Source organism: Anomaloglossus baeobatrachus, chromosome 5 (genome assembly GCF_048569485.1).
Source record: "Anomaloglossus baeobatrachus isolate aAnoBae1 chromosome 5, aAnoBae1.hap1, whole genome shotgun sequence".
Taxonomy (NCBI): Eukaryota; Metazoa; Chordata; class Amphibia; order Anura; family Aromobatidae; genus Anomaloglossus; species Anomaloglossus baeobatrachus.
In genome coordinates this window covers 206,987,994-207,003,070 of record NC_134357.1, presented here as the reverse complement: position 1 = coordinate 207,003,070, position 15,077 = coordinate 206,987,994, and the positions used below count along the sequence as shown (strand labels likewise).

Below are 15,077 nucleotides of genomic sequence, written 5' to 3'. Positions count from 1 at the left end.
GTGTATAGCTTCTGCCTCCGGAGGACACACAAAGTACTACACTAAAAAGTGTAGCTCCTCCCTCCTAGCATATACACCCCCTGGATGACCAAATCTAGCCAGTTCAATGCTTTGTGTTCAGGAGGCACACATCCACATTCATGCATTCTCATCTGATTTTCATTTTAAAGCGTTTGAAGAAAAGCGGGTCCAAGCCTGGACTCCCGGCATGTCCCTTCTCACCCCACTGTGTCGGCGGTGTTGTTAAGGTTGATTTCAAGGCTGGAGCCTTACATGCCGCGCTCCTTCGCCATCCCTCGGGCTCTGGCTTGAAGTGGGAGCCAACACGGTTCTCACTGCTTTGCAGGAGACCGGTCTCCATCCGCAGCCCTTTCAGGACCCTGCCGGACGGAGCACTCATCCCTCAGGGACCTGGCCCTGCGTCTCACAAGCTAAGTATTGAGACGTTCTTGTCAGGGGTATCCCTTGTACTTTAATATTGGGGAGAGTGTGTTTTGTACTATCTGTGACATTTCCGGCCGGTTCTCCGGTTTTCACCAGAGAACCGCGCCGAAGGTGCCTGAGTGCCGGCCACGTTCTAAAATTTAGGCCCCGGCTTCGGCTGCGGCCTAGTTTCGTTTTCACTGCCCCTGCATGTCAGTCATGCAGAGGGACAGTGCGGCGCCGCCCACCGGCCGTTCAGCTCAGGGGAGGATACTCCTCTCTGAGGAGATGTTTCCCTCCCCTGTATATCTCCTTGGCCCTCCGGTTCCCACTCTTGGGCTATGTCCCGCCCCCCCTCCTCACTCCAGCGCCATTTTATCAGCGTTCTCACACTGATCGGCGCTGGCTGCTACATCTCTGCAATCTGTCTGGGGGTCCGAGCTGTGGAATCCGGAGGGCACATAAAACGGTCTGGTAAGCCACAACCTCTGGTGGTGGACCTTATTATACACTCTCTGGGGGTCATTCTGAAGGAGTGTATTCTTTACTGCAGAGCCTCCACCTCAGCAGCATGTCTCACACTAGGAGCAAGGCTGCAAGGCTGTACTCAATATGCACTGCATGTAAGCTCGTACTGCCTGAACCGAGCACATACCCTCATTGTGATGCCTGCTCTAACATGGTGGTGCCTCAGCCTGGAGTCTCCCCAGTGGTCCCTCCGGCTGCTCCGGCCCCGGTGGCTTAACCCCCGGCTTGGGTAGAATCTTTTTCTAAGTCTATCTCCCAGTCCTTCGCCGACTCCATGGGACAGCTGTCCCGGACTCTGCTGACCATGCATCAGCCCCCTTCTCAGGGTGCCTCTGCTGCTTCGGCTCGCTCTGCAGAGCTCACAGAGGATTCTTCATCTGCTCCCAGACCCCGTCCTCCTAAGAGGAGACGCAGGGACCCCTCTCCTTCCTCGTCCCGTGACTCCGATTCACGAGTCGACCCGCAGGACGAGGAGGATGTCTTTACTGGGGGCTCGGACGCTACCTCCATGTGCCCCATTGATCTGACCGAGGGTGACGCAGATGTGAGTGACGTGATTGCGTCCATTAATTCTGTACTGGACCTCAATCCGCCAGCATCAGAGGAGCAACCCTCTCTGGCAGAAAAGCACCAGTTTACCTTGCCTAAGAGAACAAGGAGTGTGTTCTTTAACCACTCCAGTTTTCAAGCCACCGTGTCCAAGCCCAGAGCCTGTCCTGACAAACGCTTTCCAAAGCGTGGTTCTGACGACCGTTATCCTTTTCCACCAGAGGTGGTCAAGGAGTGGGCTCACTCACCAAAGGTAGACCCTCCGGTGTCTAGACTCTCATCCCGGACAGTTGTATCTGTGGCTGATGGCACCTCACTCAAGGATCCCACTGACCGCCAGGTTGACCTCCTGGCCAAGTCTGTCTATGAGGCGGCAGGGGCCTCGTTCTCCCCATCCTTTGCAGCAGTGTGGGCTCTCAAAGCCATCTCTGCTTCCCTAGAGGAGATGCATTCCCTCACTAGGGACTCTATGCCTGAATTGGTTGCCTTAACTTCCCAGGCTTCAGCCTTTTCAGCCTACGCCATGTCTGCCATGCTGGAGGCCTCTCACCGCACTGCGGTGGCCTCCGCTAATTCCCTCGCTATCCGCAGGATCTTGTGGCTTCGACAGTGGAGGGCAGATGCTTCCTCAAAGAAGTACCTTGCTGGGCTCCCATTTGCTGGGTCCAGGCTGTTCGGTGAACAACTGGATGAAATAATTAAGGAGGCTACTGGCGGGAAGAGTACTTCCTTGCCGCAGACTAAAACCAGGAATCCTGTCCAGGGCAGGAACCAGTCGAGGTTTCGTTCCTTTCGTTCCTCCAACTGGTCGTCCGCTAAGCCCTCGGCCTCGTCCACTAACTCAGCCAAGGACCAGAAGCCCTCCTGGCGCAAGAAGCCGCGTCCACAAAAGTCCGCAGGAGCTGCTGCCACCAAGGCAGCCTCCTCTTGACTATCTGGCCGAGCCAGCAACGTCCTTGGTCGGTGGCAGGCTCTCCCACTTTGGCGACGTGTGGTTTCAACACGTCCCCGATCAGTGGGTGCGGGATATCATCTCCCACGGCTACAGGATAGAATTCTCTTCCAGCCCGCCAAACAGATTTTTTCTGTCAACTCCCCCCTGCTCCAAGGCCGCCGCCTTCTCTCAGGCCGTGGCATCCTTGCAGGCCAGCGGAGTGATTGTACCGGTTCCCGCCAGGGAACGGTTCAGAGGTTTTTACTCAAATCTCTTCCTGGTCCCCAAAAAGGACGGTTCCTTCCGGCCCATCCTGGATCTCAAGCTTCTCAACAAGCATGTTCAGGTGCGGCACTTTCGCATGGAGTCTCTGCGATCAGTCATTGCCTCAATGACCCAAGGAGATTTCCTGGCATCCATCGACATCAGAGATGCCTATCTGCATGTGCCAATTGCAGTTTCACACCAGCGTTGGCTACGTTTTGCAGTCGGAGAGGAACATTTCCAATTCGTGGCTCTCCCCTTCGGGTTAGCCACGGCCCCTCGAGTATTTACCAAGGTCATGGCAGCAGTGGTTGCAGTTCTGCACCTCCAGGGGTTGGCAGTGACTCCTTACCTGGACGACCTTCTTGTCAAGGCTTCATCCAGCGCAGACTGTCAGCGGAGTGTCTCGCTCACTCTCGCCACTCTTGTCCAATTCGGGTGGCTTGTCAATCTGCCCAAGTCCACTTTGACCCCGACCCAAGAACTCACGTACCTGGGGATGCAATTCGAGACTCTGCCGGCACTTGTCAAGCTGCCCTTAGTCAAACAGCAGTCCCTCCATCTGGCGGTGCGCTCTCTGTTGAGGCCCCGCCGTCATTCCATCAGGCACCTTATGCAGGTGCTGGGTCAGATGGTGGCGTCAATGGAAGCGGTTCCCTTTGCCCAGTTCCATCTGCGTCCTCTGCAGCTGGACATTCTCCGCTGTTGGGGCAAGCGGCCTTCTTCCTTGCACAGGTTGGTGGCTCTGTCGCCACAGACCAGGAGCTCCCTTCAGTGGTGGCTTCGGCCCCTCTCTCTGTCTCAGGGACGCTTCTTTCTGGCCCCGTCCTGGGTGATCCTCACCACGGATGCCAGTCTAACCGGCTGGGGAGCAGTATTTCTCCACCACCGAGCACAGGGCACTTGGACTCCGTCCGAATCAGCCCTCTCGATCAATGTGCTGGAAATCAGAGCTGTGCTCTTGGCTCTCGTAGCCTTTCACCACCTGTTGGCGGGCAAGCACATTCGAGTCCAGTCAGACAACGCGACAGCAGTTGCCTACATCAATCACCAGGGCGGGACTCGCAGCCGCCTGGCAATGTTGGAGGTTCAACGCATCCTTCAGTGGACGGAGGACTCCAAGTCCACCATATCCGCAGTCCACATCCCAGGCGTAGAAAACTGGAAGGCAGATTATCTCAGCCGTCAAACCGTGGACAACGGCGAGTGGGCTCTGCATCCGCCAGTGTTCCGGTCGATCTGCCGCAAGTGGGGAACTCCGGAAGTGGACCTAATGGCATCCCGGCACAACAACAAGGTCCCGGTTTACGTGGCTCGCTCCCACGATCCTCAGGCCTTTGCAGCGGACGCACTGGTTCAGGATTGGTCCCAGTTCCGTCTGTCTTACGTGTTTCCCCCTCTAGTTCTCTTGCCCAGAGTCCTGCGCAAGATCAGAATGGAGGGCCGTCGGGTCATACTCATTGCTCCAGACTGGCCCAGGCGAGCTTGGTACCCAGACCTGCTCCATCTGTCCGTAGAGGTGCCGTGGCATCTCCCGGACCGTCCAGACCTTCTCTCACAAGGTCCGTTTTTCCGCCAGAATTCTGCGGCTCTCAGATTGACGGCGTGGCTCTTGAGTCCTGGATCTTGACGGCTTCCGGCATTCCTCCCGAAGTCAGCTCCACTATGACTCAGGCTCGGAAGTCTTCCTCGGCAAAAATTTACCACAGGACTTGGAGAATTTTCCTGTCCTGGTGTCGTTCTTCCGGCCACGCCCCTTGGCCCTTTGCCCTGTCGACCCTTCTGTCCTTCCTACAGTCTGGTCTGCGGCTAGGACTATCCCTCAATTCTCTCAAGGGACAGGTCTCGGCCCTGTCAGTGTTGTTCCAGCGGCGTATCGCCCGGCTGGCTCAGGTGCGCACCTTCATGCAGGGCGCATCTCACATCATTCCGCCTTACCGGCGACCTCTGGATCCCTGGGACCTTAATCTGGTCCTCACGGCCTTGCACAAACCCCCTTTTGAGCCACTTAGGGAGGTTTCTTTGTCTCTTCTTTCACAGAAAGTGGTCTTTCTAGTGGCCATAACTTCCCTCAGGAGAGTCTCTGATTTGGCTGCGCTCTCCTCTGAGTCACCTTTTTTGGTTTTTCACCAAGATAAGGTGGTTCTTCGTCCGTCTCCGGACTTTCTTCCGAAGGTGGTATCTCCTTTCCACCTTAACCAGGATATTTCCCTGCCTTCCTTTTGTCCGGCTCCTGTTCATCGCTTTGAAAAAGCGTTGCATACTCTGGATCTGGTGCAGGCACTCCGGATCTATGTGTCTCGCACCGCTGCTCTTAGGCGGTGCACCTCTCTCTTTGTGCTGACCACTGGTCAGCGTAAGGGCCTCTCGGCTTCTAAGCCGACCCTGGCTCGCTGGATTAGGTTGGCCATTTCCAATGCCTACCAGTGTTCTCAAGTGCCTTCCCCGCCGGGGATCAAGGCACACTCGACCAGAGCTGTCGGTGCCTCTTGGGCTTTCAGGCACCAGGCTACGGCTCAGCAGGTCTGTCAGGCTGCCACTTGGTCCAGTCTGCATACCTTTTCGAAGCACTACCATGTGCATGCTCATGCTTCGGCAGATGCGAGCTTGGGCAGGCGCATCTTTCAGGCGGCTGTCGCCCACTTGTGAAGTTAGGTTTCGCCTACTTCTCAGTTTTCTGTTTATTCCCGCCCATGGACTGCTTTGGAACGTCCCATGGTCTGGGTCTCCCATAAGGAACGATGAAGAAAAAGAGAATTTTGTTTACTTACCGTAAATTCTTTTACTTATAGTTCCGACATGGGAGACCCAGCACCCTCCCTGTTGGCAGTTTTCTTGTTCCGTGTGTTTTCACCGGCTGTTGTTGTAGTCAGAGGTTCCGGTTGTTCCGGATTTTGCTCTGTCTCTACTTGTGGGTGGATGTCCTCCTTCAGCTTTTGCACTAAAATGGCTAGATTTGGTCATCCAGGGGGTGTATATGCTAGGAGGGAGGAGCTACACTTTTTAGTGTAGTACTTTGTGTGTCCTCCGGAGGCAGAAGCTTTACACCCATGGTCTGGGTCTCCCATGTCGGAACTATAAGAAAAAGAATTTACGGTAAGTAAACAAAATTCTCTTTTTTTATACACTATACGTGTGTGTGTGTGTGTGTGTGTGTGTGTGTGTGTGTGTGTGTGTGTGTGTGTATATATGCGTATGTATAAATAAATATATATATATATATATCTATATCTATATCTATATATTGTACATGCATACATACAGCTCTGGCAAAAATTAAGAGATCACTGCAAAATTTTCAGTTTTTCAGATTTTTCTCTTTACAGGTATATTTTTGAGTGAAATGTAAATTGTTTAATTTTATAAACTACTGTTTTCAGAAAATAAATAAAAATGTTTTTGCTTGGAAATACGGAGACTTGTTTTCAGTAGTTTATAGAGTAAAAGAACAATTTACATGGTACAGTGGTACCTTGCTTAACGAGAACAATCCGTTCTGGGACTGTGCTTGTTAATCAAGGTACTCGTTCAGCAGAGCAAGATTTCCAATAGGAAATCATTGCAATGCTGACGATCCGTTCCACAACTTCTAAAATGTCCCATCCTGGTCCCCTATTCTATCATTCCACACATGCACAAACTCACACAAACACACATGCAAGCACGCATACGCACATAATATGCTCACCTTACCTTCTGTTCCATCGCCGGTCTCCTGGGACTTGCTGTTCTCTGGTTCGGGGCCGGGCTGTGTAACGCGTTACCATAACGACGAGGCAGGAAGATCCCGGCCAGAACGCTGATGTCAAAGGCAGAGCTGCTTGCCTCTGATTGGCCAGCGCTCTGCCTTTCATTAGCGAAGACAGGAAGTTCCTCCCTCGTCGCTATGGATGCAGATACACAGCGTGGACTGGAGCGGAGCGGCGAACTACAGCACCCAGGAGGCCAGCGATGAAACGAAAGGTAAACATATTTTGTTATATTATATGCTCACCTTCCCTTCCATTCCATTCCATCGCAAGCCTCCTGGGTCTTGTAGTTTGCCGCGAGGACGTCGCGATGTACCTGGGAACTACAAGAACCATGAGACCGGCAGTAGAACGGAAGGTAAGGTGAGCATAATACTGTATGTGTGTGCGTGCGTGTGTGTTTGTGTGTTGGTACGTACATGTGTGTATTTGTGTGGACTGCAAGTGTGGGTCAGAGTGTGGTGGATGGACGAAACCGGAAGTGTGTGCGATGAGAATTTCGCTCGTACAGCAAAGCTTTCTTGTAAAGCGGGTTACAAATTTACAGAAAGCTTTGCTTGTTAAGCGAAATTCTCGTTAAGAGGGTTACTCGTTATGCGAGGTACCACTGTACTCAAAAATATACCTAAAAAGAGAAAAATCAGAAAAACTGAAAATTTGGAAGTGGTATCTTAAATTTTCCCAAAGCTGCGCCATGTGTGCTGCATTTGAAATTCCACTATTGCCTACTGATACTTGCACACTTTCTCCAGCATATGCAGGGTTGAGTTCCACCTTATTGGTACATCACATATCAGACGGTGAGCAGGAGGTTCGAAGTGACGCTGCAGCGCAGACAGGCGGGCAGCTGCAGGGTGAGAACGAAAGAAAGCACACACTGCCTGCACTTTCACCAGCAGGTTGGACATACCTGGGCAATTTTTTAGGAAGGTCTGCACCATCAAATTAAGGACATGCGCCAAGCAAGGGATGTGTGTCAAACCGGCTAGACCCAGAGCTGCTATTAGATTTTGGTCATGAGGGAGGGAAGTGAGGGAAATGACAGCATACATGGACAGAGACCATACATTCTAGCATCTTCCTTTGTTCAAGCCCAGAGTGTATGATCTGACTCTAGCACGGAGCCGGCGTCTGGAAGCTGCGGACACTGGTAACTAAGGTAAACATCGGGTATGGTTACCCGATGTTTACCTTAGTTACCAGCGCACACCACTTAGTTTAGCGTGTGCAGGGAGCAGGAGCCGGCACTGGCAGCGTGAGAGCTGCGGAGGCTGGTAACGAAGGTAAATATCGGGTAACCACCTTGGTTACCCGATATTTACCTTGGTTACAGCTTACCGCAGGCTGTCAGACGCCTGCTCCTGCTCCCTGCACATTCAGGATTGTTGCTCTCTCGCTGTCACACACAGCGATGTGTGCTTATCAGCGGGAGAGCAACAATAAAAAAACGAACCAGGGCTGTGTGTAACGAGCAACAATCTCACAGCAGGGGCCAGATCGCTGCTCAGTGTCACACACAGCGAGATCGCTAATGAGGTCACTGCTGCGTCACAAAAAACCTGACTCAGCAGCGATCTCAGTAGCGATCTCGCTGTGTGTGAAGTACCCCTTAAAGGGGACACAACTGATTATATTGTGAAGGGGAAACTATCTACATCCTAGCAAGTAGATCATAAGAAGAAGATATCCCCATACATAGATCTCTTTACTGCTTGTCTCAGGAAGCCTGGTTACTGAACATACCCCCTGGGACACCAGGGTCATACATACACCAGAACCAAGCACCTTACTTAGGCTATGTGTGCACGTGTGTGTGTATTACATGCAGTTACGCTGCGATCTGCATGCGTCCTGCGTCCCCTGCACAGTCTATGGAGATTGTGCAGGAGCCGTGCGCACGTGGTATATTAGAACGCAGCGATACGGCTGCTGCCCGAATCGCTGCGTTCTAAGAAGTGACATGTCACTTCTTCCGTGCGGTTTGCAAGCTGTCTATAGGGAGAGGCAGCATGCAGAGCGCACGTTCTCTGCTGGCACCATGCGCTTCAGAACAGAGCTTTTCAGCTGCGCTCTGAAGCGCACCTTTTAGGTGCGGTGCAGAGCGCACACGTGCGCACATAGCTTTAGAGAGACTAGCAGGTACTGGGTCTTAGAGGAATGCAATAAATCAATCTCTCTGCTACCTGGGAGAACCCCAGCTCAACCTACAGATGAACAGGATATAACATGGTTAAGTTTGGCCAGAAATCCGCATCAACAGAGGTATATCACGCATCCAAACACCACAAGAAAGAGATGGACAAATTCGTTAACAAGCAACAGAAAAATAAACAACAAACAGAGCAGAACAAAGGAGGACAACATACACCTGACCACAATTCAGATGTCTGACACAGAAGCAGAACTGCTTGATAGCCCAGACAAGCCAATCTCCAGGGCATTTATTACCAGAATACTCAAAATAGCCTTAGCACCACTGGCAAAAGATCTATCTGATATTAAGAGACATTCACCAACTGGGTCACAGAGTGGAGGAGCTGGAGCAGTCTCAGACGGCCATCATATCCCATGCCCAAGAGCTGGAAACCTACATACAAATATACATGATGATCACATCTATAAAATATATATGCCGCAATGGAGGACCTGGAAAACCGGAACAGACGAAATAATCTCCGGATATGGGGTCTTCCAGAAACTGTAATCACGGAGGACATCTCTAAAACACTAACTGCCCTCTTCTCAAACTATTTGGATGCTGAAGAAAAACACCAGTTAATCATAGAGAGAGCACACAGAGCACTACGCCCAAAACCCAAGCCTAACGATCCTCCCAGAGATGTTATGTGCCGAATTCTAGATTTCCGCCTTAAGGACAAAATCTTCCAAAAAGCCAGATCAGACCCTAACATCCGACATGAAGGATCTAACATTGCAATCTTCCAAGACATAGCCCCTTCTACATTAGCCAAGAGGCGCCTCCTTAAACCTCTCATGGACGAACTGAGGAAACAACAATTCCAATTCCGTTGGCTGTTCCCCTTCGGTATTTTGGTCTCGGCCAAGGGGAAGAAGTTCACTGCAAGATCTCCCAAGGACTTCTCCAACCTTTGCGCGGAACTGGACATCCCACCAGGATCTACTCCAGATCTGAATCTCCTCCAACCTGCTTTACATCTTCCACCACTCCCCACGCAGCAGCCATGGGAAACGGTGGACTATCCGAAAAGTCAACGCCCCAGACCAAGACCTACCAGGCCACCTCTGTCTGAAACCAGATACGAGGCTGTTTGACGGAAGGCGCCTGTTCCATCTGAGTAAAGACTGCATATGTGATGAGTATACCTCTGACAAATTTGAATATTTTACCTGTTGTCTCTTGTTCTCTCTCTCTTATCCTACAGATTTAAATTTTTTTTTTCATTTAGGTTGAACTTCTGCATAAATTGTTATATTTAATTATTGAGTTCTCCCTGGCAGACTAAAATTGTCCGCATATTTGAATGAACCCCAAGAAATCCCCCATGGTTACGGTTCACAAGGACAAAACTGCTATACACACCATTCTCCTCTCCTTCTATGTCACACCTTCCCCCCTCTATACCCCTTCTCTTTATACTCTGTCTCTTGCCTTTCTCTGTGTATCACTTTTACATTGGCTCGAGATCCAAGGTTGGAGTGGGTTGAGCTGGGCATCCACACAGTTTAACTATGGCTAAACAACACAACCTGCTGACACTCGCCTCTTACAATGTAAGAGGCCTTAACTCTCCCGTCAAGCGCTCACAAATTCTAGCCCACCTTAAAAAAGAAAAGATAGACATACTTCTGCTACAAGAAACGCACTTAATGCTAGAGAAGTCTCCGAACTTTGATAAAGCATTTTACAACACATGGTTCCACTCATACTCAACTACGAAAAAAGCCAGGGGAGTAGCCATTGCCTTCTCAAAACACACACCCTTTCAATTGCTGGATACCTTTTCAGACAATATGGGCCGATTTGTATTTATCAAAGGGAAAATAGCACATAAACTAGTAACAATAGGAAATATCTACGCCCCGAACACTAAGCAGGATGACTGGATATCGAAGGTTTTGAGGGAAGCTAAAAATTTTATTGAGGGTACGTTCATCCTGGGAGGTGATATAAATGTGGCCCTTAATCCGGAACTTGATTCCTCCACAAACAGATCCTCTATTCCTAAAAAGGCGCTGATGCGTATACATAAATCCTTGCATTCGGCCCAACTGGTCGATGCCTGGAGACACCTCCACCCAACAGAAAGAGATTACTCTCATTACGCACCTGCACAAAATTCATATGGCCTAATTGACTACATATTTGTTCCTTTCTTAGCTCTTTCCATGATACAACATGCCAAACTTATTACTAGCGTCCACTCGGACCATTCTATCTTAAAACTGGGAATCACACTTGAGGAGAGGGTCTGGAACAGGACATGGAGATTGAACGAATCTCTCTTGTTTCAATCTCAGTATAAGACACGTGTTACGAAAGCCCTGAAAAATTACTTTGATATTACAGTCCCTTTTTCCTACAGTGTGGGAAGCGCACAAGGCACTAATACGCGGAGAGTTTATCTCCATATCCTCGTTCTTAAATAAATCCAGAAAAGATGAGGTGGCATCATTGTATGCCGAGATACACAAAATGTAACTGCAACATAAAACCTCCCAGTCACCAAACATCCTCAGTCCCTTAACACAATTAAGACAAAGGCTCAGAGATATCTTAAACAAACAGTCTGCAAAGTTCTACATGAACTGGAGGAATCGCCTATTTGTACATGGAGACAAAGTATCTAAGCTTATGGTTTCCCTGATCAAAAAAAAGGAAAGCACGTACGTACATTAAAGGTACCTTCACACATAACGACTTACCTGCGATCCCAAAAACGATGCGACCTGATAGGGATCGCAGGTAAGTCGCTGGGAGGTCGCAGGTGAGATGTCACACAGTGAGATCTTACCAGCGATGCAGAACAATACAGATCGCAGTAGCGACCTGTATAACGATCTCAGCAGTCACTGTGATCCTGTTACACAGTGTCAAACACAGCGATGTGTCCTGCCCAGCAGGACATCGCCTTTGAAGAAAATGGCCTGGACCATTCTGCAACGACTAGAGATCTCACAGCAGGGGCCTGATCGCTGGTAAGTGTCACACATAACGAGATCGCTAACGGGATCGCAACTGCGTCACCAAAACGGTGACTTAGCTGCGATCTCGCTAGCGATCTCGTTATGTGTGACAGTACCTTTATTCTTTAAAAGATTCAAATAACAAAAAACTTGAAGACACTGAAGCTATTGCTGATGCCTTTAGCAAATATTTCTCCTCCTTGTATCACAATCAAGAGCAAGAGACACCAGAACAAGCAGATAAAAGACAACGGGACATAATCTCTTTTCTGTCAGAACTACTTCTTCCAACGCTCTCTTATTACAAGACCTTTAAAGAAACTCTACTCCCTCATCTCCTTCACCTCTTTAATGCTGTGCTACAGGGCTCCCCTTTTCCAAAACAATCATTAGACGCACATATTACCCTCATACATAAGGAGGGAAAAGGCCCTGAAATCTGTAGCAACTACAGACCGATTTTCACTGCTGAATAATGATTTGAAATTATTTGCGAGCCTTGTAGCACACCGTTCAAGTACCATTCTACCTACACTTATCTCGCCCGAACAAGTGGGTTTTGTGAAGGGAAGAGAGTGACGAGATAACTCCATACGCATACTCCATGTAATGCAGCATGCCCTTACTCACCGCAGACCGTTAGTGCTATTAGGCACTGATGCGGAAAAGGCTTTTGACAGGATCGATTGGATATTCATGAGAGAAACACTCCGGCGCTTCGCCTTTCCTACCCCATTCATAGAGGCAATTTTTCAGATGTATACACACCCAACAGCTTTTTTTTTTTTTTGGATAAATGGGGATCTTTCTAGCCCATTCAACATTAACAATGGAACTCGGCAAGGCTGCCCGCTTTCTCCATCTCTGTTCATCTTAGTGATGGAGACTTTCATTTAACAAATCCGACAGCATCCGGACATAAAAGGGACTTCCATAGCTGGAACTACACATAAAGAGGCAGCCTTCGCCGATGACCTTCTCCTGTTGACGGAACCCCTCAAAGAATTTCCGACTATCTTGGAAATCTTCTAACATTTTGGCTCACTGTCAAATTTCAAAATTAATTTGGACAAATCTGAGGCTTTGGGTATACAACTCCCTCAAGCAACAATGGATACCCTAAGAAATAAATACCCCTTTAAGTGGCCCCCCAAGTTTACCTACCTGGGAATAAATATATGCTCACATTGGCCTTCTTTAGTCTCTCTAAACTTTTTCCCGTTATTAAAATCTTCGTTAAAAGTAATAGCCTCATGGTCAGCCCCATTTGTCTCATGGATGGGACGTAAAAACCTATTAAAAATCTTTGTGTTACCAAAATTTAGTTATGTATCACAGATGTTACCAATTCAGGTACCACAGACCTTTTTGATAAAGCTAGAACCCTCTTCATCAACTATATTTGGAAGGGTAGGCGCCCGAGGTTGAATTATAATACCCTAGTACTACCTAGGTCCAAAGGAGGAATGGGGACACCAGACCCACAAAAATATCACACAGCAGCAATACTATCAATGATAATAGATTGGACTCACAAATCTCCAAACAAACTTTGGACCTTGATCGCAGACTCCATCAGTCCGATGAACTTCAGACCCATCCTTCACTCTGCAAAACATTTTCTTCGAGACCCGACGACGGGTAATTTAATCTTTAAGAACGCGCTTCATACTTGGACAAAACATGCAGATTATCTTATTCCTCCACCTTCCCCGATAATCAGAATAATGGATTTGCCGGGGCTGTACTCGGCACACAATCACGCACTCCTGATCAGCTTCATACACTCACTACGCCAGTAGAACTAGTGTTAGAGGATGGAACATTAACACCCCTGACTCAGCTTAATAAGATCATAGCCCCAAACTCACTCAACTTCCTTCAATATGAAAGACTAAAGTTAGCGGTACGGGATCACTTACCAAATGGGCTGCCCCGAAGGAACCTTTCCACTTTTGAATCTATGATTACGCAAACAAAATGCCCTCAAAAAGTCCTGTCTAAATTATATCAAATATTGGTCTTAAATAAGCTCCCGCAGAAAAGGGCATTCATATCATTATGGGAAAAAGATCTAGGCAGGAATTTTACAGAAGGAGATTTGATCCAAATTTATAAGAGATCCTTTGACCCATCACATTGCGTGAAGGTACAGGAAAACTCATACAAATTAGTTACCACATTGTATGTATCACCTTCTCAAACTAGCACATGGTTCCCTTCCTCTTCAGAGTCATGTTGGAGGTGCAATAGAGAACAAGGTACATACTTCCACATTTGGTGGCAGTACAACCAGTTGCAGCCCTTCTGGGAAAATGTAATTACCTACCCCAAGCGGATCTGTTATCTGTCCTTTAACCCCCAACCCAGCCTAATCTTCCTGAACTTGGTCAGCAACCCACAAAACACTCCGAACAAAACTCTCCTCCTATTCCTACTAGTAGCTGCCAAACTTCTCAACACCCCCCCCCCTTTTTGGCGCTTGACAAGTATACCTACTATCCAAAATTGAATCCTCAAAATCGACCAGTTATATCATATTGAAGAGTTGGTAGCTTTAGCTTATCACTCTCAAGATAAATTTAGACTCATCTGGGCCCCCTGGTTGAATTTCCGAGAATCCTCTGAGTACTTTGAATTGGTGGCGTTTTGACTTGCTACCACCCCCTCCCCTGAGCCAGCCATGATAGATTTCTCATCTAGATTAAACCCCACTCACACCTCCTGTCTCTCAATATCTTCTTGAAACCATCCTTACCTTTCTTTACACCCCCATCCTACTATTGACATGTTTTACATATTTTCATTTCACTAATGTTAATTATTCACAAACGTTTCTTGTTGATTTCACATTAAGTAGCAATATACCTTAGAGGCAGGGTCCACAATAAGAGCAAATATAACTAGACCAGCAAGGAAGCTGAATACTCTGTAAAGAATACAGACCTAAAAAATAACTTTTAATAAGGTGCAGTTAAAAAGTGAAAAATCACTGGTGAGACTAAAAAGCAAAAATACCAATGGTCCAAGACAGGCCAAAGGGTTAAAGGGGCATGTATTAGCCCAATAATACAACAACAGCCACCTTAGCGGACTAGAGGTAAGATATACACTTAATAAAATCCTCTATAGTTGTGCCAGCAAGGATGGAAAACTCATATGACAAATATACCTTTTCTATATTCAACCCTATTCAGGGAAGGTATTTACATATATGTCAAAAACGAGTACTCTGGTACCTTGTAGAAAACCGTATAGAAATGAATCCCTCAATAAATAGAACGGTCTTACCAGGTCCAGAAGTCAAAAACGGGCATTGCAGCAGGGCACTAGCTACGAGGGGAAGCTGTCAATCAGCACTTCAGATCCCATAAGAGCCAGAGACCATAATCAGGCATATAGAGAGGTATTCCCACTCCCAACGTTTCACATAAAGATCATCAGGGGAGTTCAGGTGGGATAGC

The 15,077-nt window shown here is 48.3% G+C and overlaps 1 protein-coding gene across 3 annotated transcripts in view; it reads left to right on the top strand.

Annotated features, from left to right (window-relative positions):
* CHUK (component of inhibitor of nuclear factor kappa B kinase complex) overlaps window positions 1-15,077 on the top strand; it is a 496,520-nt gene that overhangs the window by 191,072 nt on the left and 290,371 nt on the right. The window lies entirely within an intron of this gene.